The sequence below is a fragment of the Phocoena sinus genome, chromosome 2, assembly GCF_008692025.1.
Source record: "Phocoena sinus isolate mPhoSin1 chromosome 2, mPhoSin1.pri, whole genome shotgun sequence".
Classification (NCBI taxonomy): domain Eukaryota; kingdom Metazoa; phylum Chordata; class Mammalia; order Artiodactyla; family Phocoenidae; genus Phocoena; species Phocoena sinus.
In genome coordinates, this window is record NC_045764.1 from 111,121,111 (window position 1) to 111,133,786 (window position 12,676).

A 12,676-nucleotide genomic window follows, 5' to 3' on the forward strand; every position below is an offset into this window, starting at 1 on the left:
ATGGAGGGAACTAATTACTAGGTAGAGTTGAGTACCATGGAACAAAACCCCCTATATAATTATTCAAGTTATTGTGTTTTAAATATTTGTTTTATCATACTAATTGTAATGTCTAAGAAATTACCAGCACTATAAAAAATAGTTGAATGCTACTTCATACTTTTGAAATGAAAAAAATATATATATATATCTCCTTTTGTTTTTGTTTTTTTTGTGGTACGCGGGCCTCTCACTGTTGTGGCCTCTCCTGTTGCGGAGCACAGGCTCCGGACACACAGGCTCAGCGGCCATGGGTCACGGGCTCAGCCGCTCCGCAGCATGTGGGATCTTCCCGGACCGGGGCACGAACCCGTGTCCCCTGCACTGGCAGGCGGACTCTCAACCACTGTGCCACCAGGGAAGCCCCTCCTTTTGTTTTATGCCAATGTTCATGAACAAGCATTACTGAATGAAAATTGATTGTCAAAAATGTAACAAATGTGAGGTGGGCTGTGATTTTGATGGCACGTGTCACTTAGGCCAGCAAAATAAGAGAAGTGTCACCATGTTTCAGGGCTCTTATGTGGCACTTAGAAAACTGCAGGCTGTGACCTAGTCAAGGTGATTTATCACAGGTAAAAAGCATATGTTTTGTGCCTTTTTAGTGATGTGCTTGGCACATATTAAGAAATGATACAATCTGTAGAGTATAAAGTTGCAGTGCATACCAATCAGAGATGTTATGCTTCGGGCTTACATAATTCACTGTTTGAAAATACCTTATCTGAAGAAAAACAAAAGAACAAGAATCTGCTACCAAGGTAGTTTTCAGTCTTCTCAAATAGACTTCTAGTACCCCTTCTCTAGTGTGTGCTATGGCCCCTAACCTTCTTTATTTTAGACTTTTTGTTGCTATTCTTTTCTCTTGGTTGACAGTTGATACATACTGTTTTCTTTTTAATTTTGTAAAAAGTTTTAATCATAAAATGTAAACAACATAAAAGTATAGGTAACAAATTCCTCTTTGCCGTGTCCTTAGCCCCCTTCCCTTGCATTCCATCCACTTTCTTCCACAGGTGTGCATCTTTCCAAATCTTTACCGTATATTAAATGTATAGATATATGTACATATACGTACACATATATTTTTCACACAAATGGGATCCAGCCATACGTATGTATGTGTGTGTGTGTGTGTGTGTGTGTGTATATATATATATATAAAATTAAGTGACATGCTTTTTTCATTTAATATCTTAAGACACCTTTTCATGTTAGTACATATAAATACATCTCATTCTAATGGCTGCATAGTATTCCATGCCATGGTTCTAACAAAATTGATTTATCTATTCTTCTTTTAATCAAAATACATTTGTTTTCCCTCTTTTGCAATATAAATAGTATAGCAATTGACATTCTTGTCTATTTATCTTTCCATAGGGTAGAGTCCTAGAAGTAGAATTGCTGTGTTAAAGGGCACACCATTTTTCTGAGTGCCACTTAGAACAGTCTATTGCAACATTTAGTAACCATTGCTATTTGTTTTTTCTTTCCTGTTTTATAGAGGTTGGAAATCTACTCTGGTTTAACCGATCCTTCAAATACATTGAGATGTCAGCATAAAGAAGCTTTTGCTTCTTAAAAAGAAGGGGGAGAGGAAAGATTGTGCCTCTTATGTTAATTTAATCAGGAAGCTTTAATGATGTCTTAATGTTTGGGTTTTCACCATAACAAAGTTTCTTTTAAAGTTGAGTTCAGTTCGTTTTACCTTATTGTTTCATCTTATGCCACATCCAAGAGGAGTTTAACCATTTAAATTGGTAGTCACTTAAAAAAGTTATCTCCCCACAGCATGGATTTGAGCGGGGCAGGCAAATATGGAGTGAAGTGCTTCTCATTAGATTATACGATTGCAATCCAGTTCTACTGAAGCCCTGCAAAATTATTGCTGCCAAATTTAATGTACATTTTCTGTTTTTTGGTTTTGGGGGAACAAATGCTTTCATTATTTCTTTTGTATTGCAGAAAGGGAAGAATCTAAGAATTCTGAAATTTTAAGTGTTGAAAATGAGAAATGTAAGCTACAGCTATACGGATCATGTTTTGAGCTATCTTTTTAAAACGTTATGGAGATTTCTAAGAATGGAGTTATATCACAGCCCCTCAAATGGGAAGTTATGAATAACACTCATAGAGGACTGAGGAACTAGGGCCATAGAGTTCTGGGAAACTATTGGATGATGGTGTTTTGGGGCTGTTTGGTCATACCTCCTGGACTCCCTCCTAGAATCTCCTGGTACCCTCCTCCCCCTATCCTGACTGCTGTGATCACAAGTGAAATGATTTTCTTTATCATCTTATTGTTAAGCTTCTGCTACAGCTTCAAAAATCAGAAAATTTTAAAGTGGAAAAGGAGTCCTTGGAGACCACTAACTTCTTTCTCTTGTCCTGAAGTAATAAAATTGAGCTGCATTCTAGTGTAATCACAGGTCATCTGTCTTTCCAAATGATTCCTATTGAATTTCTTTCACTTATTTTTTAACTAAAAAAAAAAGTGATGACTAATAAGAACAGAATGAGCAAATCAAACATCTCCCTCTCCATGCCCTCAGCACATGTGCCCATTCCTTGGCCTTTCCCTACTCTGTTCAACATTGCAGTTCCTCCTCTTTATACAGACTCTGGCTGGTTATCACTTCCTTGGTGATGGAAGCCATCCTTTGTATACCCTCACTCCCAGTGGAGAGCATTCTTCTAACATGCTTATCACTATAATCTGATATTTTTCTCCTGTTTGTCTCTCCCATTAAACAGTGAGAATAGATTTGTCTTTATCTTTGTATCTCCAGCACCAAGCACAACATCCAGCACTCAGTATATGTTGGTTAAATGAATGGACGAATTAACAACTGACTGAATAAACCAATTGGATAAACAGTCCTTTCTTAGATGTCATAAATATTTTTCAATCTAGAGGAAGAAGGATGGATTAGAGTTCCCTCTCTACTTTCTGAGTCCGTAAAAGCCATAGTCATTTTACTTAGACGCTTTAAAATATTTGAGTATGGATGATAATCACCTACTTTGGAGAATGACTAGTGCATGATTTGGTGTTTGTTAATGTGCCAGAAGGCATTATGACAGCAATTGTTCATCCATCATTTGGTAATTTGCTGGATTCTTACTTAGCCCATGGAAAGGATTCCAGAGCTTTGTTGTAGAGACCTCTGATCGTCTGGACTGGGCCAAAGTGATTCATAAAAATCTGAAATTTTCAGGGCCATATGTACCAAGAAACATTCCAAAATTTGTGTGTGATTGTGTTTAGATTAGATTGCCTTTTTTAAATTTGTCAGATGATGGCCAAAGTGACAAGACCTGTATCAAAACAAAATAACGCTGTGAAAACTGCTAAACAGTGGCATTCGGGAAACATGGTTAAGTGTGTGTGCTTTTGTAAAAGTGATTAAAGTGAATCAGGATTAGCAAAAGTTTAGGGTTCAAGATTAGCATAGAAATTAGTTTCTGAACAAGCAGGTTGTCTTGTTTCATTTCATTGCTTCCTGCGTGATTATGTAAAGCTGAAATTAATTTCTGAGCTGTTTTTTAGCCACAAAACCATGCTAGTATTTCTCAACTTTTTATTTGTGTCTGTATCTAGATTCCCATTTTGTGTCCTCCCATCATGCAGTGGCTAATCAAGGGCCTAGCTATACGCTTGTGAATTTCTGACTAGTTGCTTCTGACCCTACCTATCTCATGTAGCACTTTTCAGTTTGTATCTGAACCATTCCTTAATCAGTGTGTTTTTGAGGAAGATCTTTATCCTGCCAAGAACCTGGGAAAGCTTCATGAAGAGATTGCTCAGCAGCCTAGAATTTGCAAGTTCTTAATCAGGGTACAAAGCTTGCTTAAGGTTGGAGAGTTAGTTCCCATGAATGCGTCTATACCCACACAGCAGAGTGACTCTGAAGGGGGCCAACCCCTAACAGGGGCCTGCAGTGTGGACCAGCCATCCTACTTTATTCAGGAATGAGAAGGATAAAAAGAAGGAAGAGTTGTGGTGACAAAAGTCTTAATGCCATACCCCTTAGCTCTATAGAAGTTTTCTGGGTTTAAGGTCCTTCTGTTTTAGGCTCTATTCTTCTCCTTTTCACTGCCAGCTAAACCGCTGCAACTTTATCATGCTTATTTTGACATGGCCTCTTAGATTCTTACTCAATATAATTTTTTATACCTGGGTGAAACGTAAACATACTAAATCCTCTTTAAACTGGTACTGGTTTGTTCTGGACAGTAGTTCTATTGCCCTAAGTTAAAAGCTACTCTTCTTCCCAGTACATTAGGTGCTTAGTTACTCTTAAAACACTGGCTATCCCAAGTTTCTTGGAGTAGAAATCTCTTTATTTCTAGGCTCCCAGTATTTTAAAATAATAATATTTCCTGTAATTAGGCTTTAAAATGATGGAACAGTTATGAATAAAATTATTTCTGTGACTACCTAAAATATCCACTAAAAGTTCAAAACGATTAAAAAGAGGATGTGTGCTTGGCACTTAAATATCATATGTTTGTGTATAAAGTCATATTAGTTTTGTACATATACTCACTTCAGGAAAAAACATGGTCAGAAGAGTAAAATAGGGCTTCCCTGGTGGCACAGTGGTTGAGAATCCGTCTACCAATGCAGGGGACATGGGTTTGAGCCCTGGCCCGGGGAAGATCCCACATGCTGCGAAGAAACTGAGCCCGTGTGCCACAACTACTGAGCCTGTGCTCTAGAGCGTGCGAGCCACAACTACCGAAGCCGGTGTGCCTACAGCCCGTGCTCCGCAACAAGAAAAGCCACCCCAATGAGAAGCCCATGCACCACAACAAAGAGTAGCCCCCGCTCACCACAACTAGAGAAAGCCCTCATGCAGCAAGGAAGACCCAACACAGCCAAAAATAAATTAATTAATTTAAAAAAAGAAAAGTAAAATAAATGTTAAAGATAATGCTACAATCACATTATTGAAGAAAAGTGAACATTAAATAGATCTATAAACATTAAAATTAGATTTGATATTTTAAAATTAAAAGGTATTATCATTTGTTGAAATTTACTAGGAACAGCACTTAACAATTTCACTAACTCATTCGCTCTCAAAATTTTCCTGAAATGCTATTTACATAAGCAATAGTAATATTAATATTAAACATTTTATGGTATAGTTCAACTTCAACATTTAAAAAGCATACACAAACCCTGATAGAGTAGCTTCATAGTCTATTAATCAATTACAATCAAATAGCACAAACCAGAAAAATACTGAGTTAATAGTCATCAGCAATTAGGATAGTGATAGTTTTGGAGAAGAAAATTTCCTACAGTGATTATTTCCATAACTTACTCATTGCTGTGAGGAGAGCATTAACACATACTTTTAGCATTCTTTGCAGAAATTATCTTCTAAAGACAGCTCTGTTCTAAACTATGTCACTGACATACTATGTGATTCTTTGGACAGACTTCAATGTTTCCATCTATAATACATGGATAAATATGTTGAAACCTAATTTTGAAGATCCACTGACTAAATGGAATATAAAAAATAAAGCAATGTTTGAAAATAGGCATGCTGCATATTTTTAATGGGTTTACTGAACACAAATGTGCAGGAATATTGAGAAATTTTTGGTGAGAACAACTTCCCTAGCGTGAAAAGCATATTAATATTGCCACATGTTGACATTTACAGCCACATATGACATTTAAATCCAGTTGCATATGGTTGCTAAATCAAGGATCTGATATAATCAAAGTTTTAAAGCTCAAAGGATTCTTAAAGAGCAGCTAGTCCAAGCTCCTTATTTTATAGATGAGGAAATTATGTTCAGAATGGAAAACGCATTTGTTCATGTTTTCATGGAGTGACTGCCCATCCAGATCTCCTCAGTTTCAGTTGTTATTTCCCTCAGAGGGCTGACTTTTGTTGGGACCTTTGAAGGTGCATACCAGTGTCTGGAAACTTAACATATAGTGTCCCACAGGTACAATTTTTCAAATGTACATAAATGCTACTGGGATTAACAAAATACATTCATTTTTAAATAATAGGAAAATTCATGATAGTTGTTATTTTTGCTGTTGTCATTTTGTATCTGTCTCATCAATAGATTCTCAAAATACAAAATATCACATGGAAGCCACTGAAAAATTTTGAAGAGGATATGAAAAGTTTGGGAACCATGACACAGTATCCCTTCTCCCATCTATTTATTAAAATTTTGAATGGCTGGAAAGGATAATGATTTATTCATTTGTTATGATGATGATGATGATGACATGATGATGATGAACTGGGGGAACAGAGGCCCAGATATACTGATGCAAAGATGAGCCTGAAACCAAGGGCTCAGGTAAGCATGCTGATATTGGTATGTACCCTGTGCCACTGGAGCATTATTTACCATGCGCTCACACCAAGTGAAAGGCAACCTCCTTGTTTTATAGGCATGTTAAGACACACAGAACATTTGATTTTAACGGCATTTTTCACTTGACACTAGTAGTATCATAGTAATATCCACCTAGTCCTTTATCCTGACTTACTAGCAATACTCCTGATTCTGGTTTTCAAGCAACTCTGGAGAAGCCCGAAAACCCCTAAGGTACCTAGCAGTGTCAGGTCTTCCTTCTTTTTAACCTTATGTCAGTGTAAGCTCATTCCCTTTTGTTCATTCTTCACTGCTTCATTTATATGCTTAAAAATAGTTTTCCTTTTCTCAAGCAAAGGAATTCAAGTTACTTCAGCTCTTATGGAGTTTATTTTCCATAAATTAGGGCACTCAGAAGTACTCGTATTAAACTGCGCTCTGTTGAGGAGACAGTGAGTAGCACATCACTAGAGCAAAACACTGCCATGCGTCTGCACACAAGCAGGGTTCAGGAAAACATTCTGAGGCTTTCCCAGAAGAAAGGAGGATCCAGAACACGACCCTTATTACAATTCCACAAACCAACTGAGCATTTGTAGTCAGAACATTCTCAGAGTCTCCTCTATTATATTCTCTGCGTTCCATGTTTGTTTTGATGTATGCACCTCATCCCCATTAACTTTAATGAGTTTTACCTGCAATCAAGAGACTGACCCTTGTATGCGGGGAGCTACCATTCTCTGTATTTCTCAGGAAACAAGACGCCACAGGGGTAGTCTTACATGGGAAGATAACCAAGGTCTTCCTTAAGGCCTCCTTTCCATAGCAGAATCTGTCTCTCTTTGCATTTAAGTGCTCGGAGTCTAAATACACTTTTGCATTTAAAAGAATAACTAAGATTTTTAGGTTAAAAGTTTGGCAACCCAGAAAAACCTAGTTTTTGTTTAAACAATTTGAGAAATAACACACATTGCTAAAGAATTGTGACTATTATTTGTGTTGAATCAACTAATACATGTACAAAATGTTGATATTTTTAATTCTTGGATTTTCAAAATTTATTTAAAAGGGTTAATGTTTAATTATGTTTATTATTTTTCTATACAACTATTACTACTGCTCTTGCTGCTACTACTATTAATATTACCAAGAGGACTTGCTGAATAAGAATTCTGTGTTTTGCTTGTCTTAAAACATCTCCTTTTATCACTTTTCTTGGAATGTCCTGCTAAAAGTTTAGTTACACTGAAGGAAATGGAAACAGTATACGAAGGAGGGATGGCTTTTATGAAATGGAATTTGCGGAATGCCCTCATTTTGGATGAGTTGCAGACTCAAATTCCACAGAAACCCAAATAAAAACAGTTATATGCCAGTTAAAACAAGACTTCACTTGGTCTTGGAATGGTCTCTCTGTCATTTGGTGGTATGGCACTAACCTAAAAACTGCAAAAAAAAAAAAAAAAAAAGCCATGAGACTACAAATTTGACAGTAGAAGAGAAAAAATGAGTTAGAGTACCTCTAATGATCAGAATCTGAAAATACCATAATTGCAAAAGTAATTTGAACAAGTTAGTTGTTTAGTTAGATTAAGGAGAAATTATTGTCCATTCAAACTTGTCATTCTATAGATGGTTTTATCTATCTTTTTATCTATCTATCTATCAATCTATTTATCTGTCTATGCTTGTCATGTTTAAAAGGACAAATTGTAAATGATGAAGTTATTATAGAATAACAAATTGAAAGACTTGTTTGATCTTCACAGATGTAATATATGGACCTAGTTCTCAGTAAAGATCCAACCCTAGGACATGAAAATGAGTTCATTGCAGGCAGGGGCCATGCCTTTCATGTTTATATTTCTGGTTTGAGCAGAGTCTTTGGCACATAGTTGGTACAAATTGATAGTTGTTGAATGAGAGAGTATATCAAAATAATATTCCAAAGAGATGGTCTACTTGTTTCAAAACTCTTGTTGATTGTATTCTGTCTGCCAGACAGTGTAATTTTAAGGAATGTTGTGAATGAGAAGACATGATTAGTATGTGCAGCATTAAAAAAGAATCCTCTTTTTAAAAAGTCCAATAAAGTATATGGATAGATAAGAAAGTATATAAGATGATTATGCAAGAAGTATATATGATAAGTATATTTTTTAGAAAATTACCCAGAGATAGCCACTGTTCATATTTTTATATATTTCCTTTCAGGCTATTTAAGTATTCATATGATTTTTATATTTGAACAAACTTGGAATCATATTGAATTTCCAAAATATGTCAAACTCCACATATATCTCATATATAAAATAATCCAGAGTAAACTAAAAATAATTACCCTATAACCAGCTTACACTTAATATATATCACTTTCAAACAATGAATTCTCAACAAATTTAAACTAAAAGCAAAAACTAAATAAGATTTGAACCAATGTAACAGGACTAGGGGGACTGAGGAGATTTCTAGTTGTCAGCACTCCTAGAGTGTTTCCCCTTTGTATGAAGACTTTCCATTTTCAAATGAGGGCATTTTACTTTAGCAGCTTATAGAGTATTTATTCTCAATATCTTAGCAGAGTTTGATAGGCAAGCATTCCCTCTAAGCTGCAGGTGTACATAGTGACATCTGATTTCTGAAAACACCTTGGCAAATACCTATTATTGTGATGATTTAGCTAAAAATACTTATCTGAAAGGTGGGCTGTGGTAGCCAATTACAGCAAGTTAACTGATGAGATGACTGGGCAGGGTGAAGAGTTTTATCCTCAGGTAAATTCAAAGAATTGTCAGCAGCCTGTTCCAATACCAGGTGAACATACAGAATGCTGTCAAAGCCAGAGCTCTTTTACTAGTATTAGGGTGACACTTGGGATGCTAACCACAGTAGCATGAACCCACAGGCCACACTGCAGATGTACACGTAGTAAATCAGAAGAGAGTATCCAAACTGCAGTAGCCTCTTTTCTTTCTAATCCCTAAATTGCCGTGGCACATGATTTCTTTGAGGCCAAGAAGTTGCCTTACACTGCAAAATATTAAAAGGCATGGCAGTATTTCAAGGTATCAAATGAAAAGATCACTTTGAAGTGTTTTAAAATTGTATTCCCTTGGCTTAAAAGAGTTAACTCACTTTCAAAAACACTTACAACTATATACCCTGAGAAAACCATAATTCAAAAAGAGTCATGTACCAAAATGTTCATTGCAGCTCTATTTACAATAGCCCAGAGATGGAAACAACCTAAGTGCCCATCATCGGATGAATGGATAAAGAAGATGTGGCACATATATACAATGGAATATTACTCAGCCATAAAAAGAAACGAAATTGAGCTATTTGTAATGAGGTGGATAGACCTAGAGTCTGTCTTACAAAGTGAAGTAAGTCAGAAAGAGAAAGACAAATACCGTATGCTAACACATATATATGGAATCTAAAAAAAAAAAAGAAATTCTCATACTAGAGAATGGACTTGAGGATACAGGGAGGGGGACGGGTAAGCTGTGACAAAGCGAGAGAGAGGCATGGACATATATACACTACCAAACGTAAGGTAGATAGCTAGTGGGAAGCAGCTGCATAGCACAGGGATATCAGCTCGGTGCTTTGTGACCGCTTGGAGGGGTGGGATAGGGAGGGTGGGAGGGAGGGAGACGCAAGAAGGAAGAGATATGGGAACATATGTATATGTATAACTGATTCACTTTGTTATAAAGCAGAAACTAACACACCATTGTAAAGCAATTATACCCCAATAAAGATGTTAAAAAACAAAACAAAACAAAACAAAACACTTACAACTGAAAGTGAATTAGGCACCAAGGAGAAGAAGGTTAGTTGTAGTAACTCACTTTTGATCAAAATGCCTCAAAAGTTCTGCCCAAGGCTCATGCTATTGAGATAGAGACCCCAATTGCCATGGATCAGGGAGCGTATGACTCAGAGTTTAATAGTCGTTCACCCAGATTTTCTGATAGAATGTGTGTACTGTTTCTACAACAAAATCAAATAGGATAACTGGCATGAAGCCATCCTGTTTAAACAATAAGGAAGGGGAAGGAAAGTAAACAACAGCTATGTATTGCCAATTAAGCAAACTGATTGTAAGAATACCCTAGAAGAGAAAATATTTTACTCAATGGTATTGTATTTTTTTACAACATTTTGCAAGCTGGGAGAAAGAAGCATTACAAACATGCAAGGAAGTATTGGGAAATATTAATAAAGTCATTGTTGCATTAAGAAAAAGTCTTAAGGATATTTCTGGGGAAAATTCAATCAGAGAATTTAAGATCCAGGGAGGCCCAACTCAATTATAAGGCTCACAACCCGATTTTAAAATAAGCAAAAGATTTTAATAGATATCTTATCAGAGAAGAGATACCAATGGCTAAAAAGCACATAAATAGATGTTCAACATCATTTGTCATTAGGGAAATGTGAATTCAAATTAGAATAAGATACTATTTCTTACCCATTAGAATGGCTATAATAAAAATGACAGACAATAACAGGTATTGGCCAGATTGTGGAGAAACTAGAACCCTCATACACTGCTGACAGAAATGTAAAATGGTACAACCACTTTGGAAAATATTTGGCATTTTCTTATAACATTAAACATAAATTTATTATATGACCCATCAATTTTACCCATAGGTATCTACCAAAGAGGAATGGAAACATATATCCATGCCAACCTTTGTGTGTTCATAGCAGCATTATCCATGGTAGCCAAAAAAGTGCAAACAATCTAAATGCTAACTAACTGGTGAATAGATAAATAAATGTGATATATCCATACAACAGACTACTATTCAGCAATGAAGAGGAAAAGACTACTGATGCGTGCTAAAATATGAATGAACTTCAAAAATATTATAAGTCAAAGAAGCCAGATACATGAGACCACATATTGTATGATTCCATTTATATTAAATGTCCAGAATAGGCAAATCCTTAGAGGTAAAAAGAAGATTAGTGGTTGTCTGGGGCTGAATGTGGAAACAAGACTGATTGTAAATGGACACAAGGGAGAAAAAACATAGTGAGACCATGAGCAACTGAATAGATTACTAAATAGGATTATGAGGACCCAGCATTGGCTACTGGATGCCCAGGATGGTACTGCTGATTGGGAGGTGGGGGACAGAGTGATGAATAAATTGTGGGAGTATAAAGAACTGTAAGCTTAGAAACTACAAAGCAACCTTTTGTCAAAGAAGGTTCAGAGAAGCTGACCTAATAACGGGGATGTGGCTGGCTTGTTCTAGGAAACCGGAGGTCCAAACCTAATGAAATAGATTTTAGAGATGGGTTTTGGAGGAATGTAATTAATTTAATTTCATCAGGATGAAGTTTTTTTTTTGTTTTTTGTTTTGTTTTTCTCTTTGTGGGGAGGGATGAGGTATGGGACCCAGACAAAACCCGCAGGGAAGCTGAGAGTAACAACTTTGTCCTGGGTGTGATGGTGGGTGTAAATTAAGTGTGAAACAGGAAGAAGTGAAGCCTGGTCTATAGGCTAATCCTGTAAAATAATTTCAAACTCAATAATGTTAAAGTGGCAAAGGGACAATTTTATGGATATGGAAACTTCAGAGAGATTCAGTGACTTCTGAAGGTCACACAGAAAGCAGAACCTGAGATAACAAATTCAAGTCTCCTCATCCCCAGTTTGGTGGCCTTTCCACTACAGACTAATTTGTGCCCCAGCATTCCTTTGTACTATAGTTAAGACCATCTTTACCTTTCCTTTAAACTGGTAATCGATTGTACTGTGCTGAGGATATAGTGGAGGAGGAACTCTGCAAGATAAATGTCTGACTTAGAAAAGCAACCCTCATTTCCTTAGGGGTGATAGGAAGAAAAGGTAGCCTAAATGTCAGCAAAGCCACATGGGAAACCATCCAAATGGAACACATTTTATCATAAACCTTGTGGTCCAAAGGGAAATACCAGAGCATGTGGAAAGATCAGTTCGGCTTTATCAGCATTAGAGAAGCTACCTATTGTCTATACCTGAAAGCTTTTCAGCAGAGTCTTAGTGTAGAAACAGAGCTTAAAATCTGTGCCATGAGACCATCAACAATAGAGGCATTGGTATTGGCAGATTTACATAATTTAAAATAAGTCATTAGGGACTTCTCTGGTGGTGCAATGGTTAAGAATCCACCTGCCAATGCAGGGGACATGGGTTTGAACCCTGGTCCAGGAAGATCCCACATGCCGTGGAGCAACTAAGCCCATGCACCACAACTACTGAGCCTGC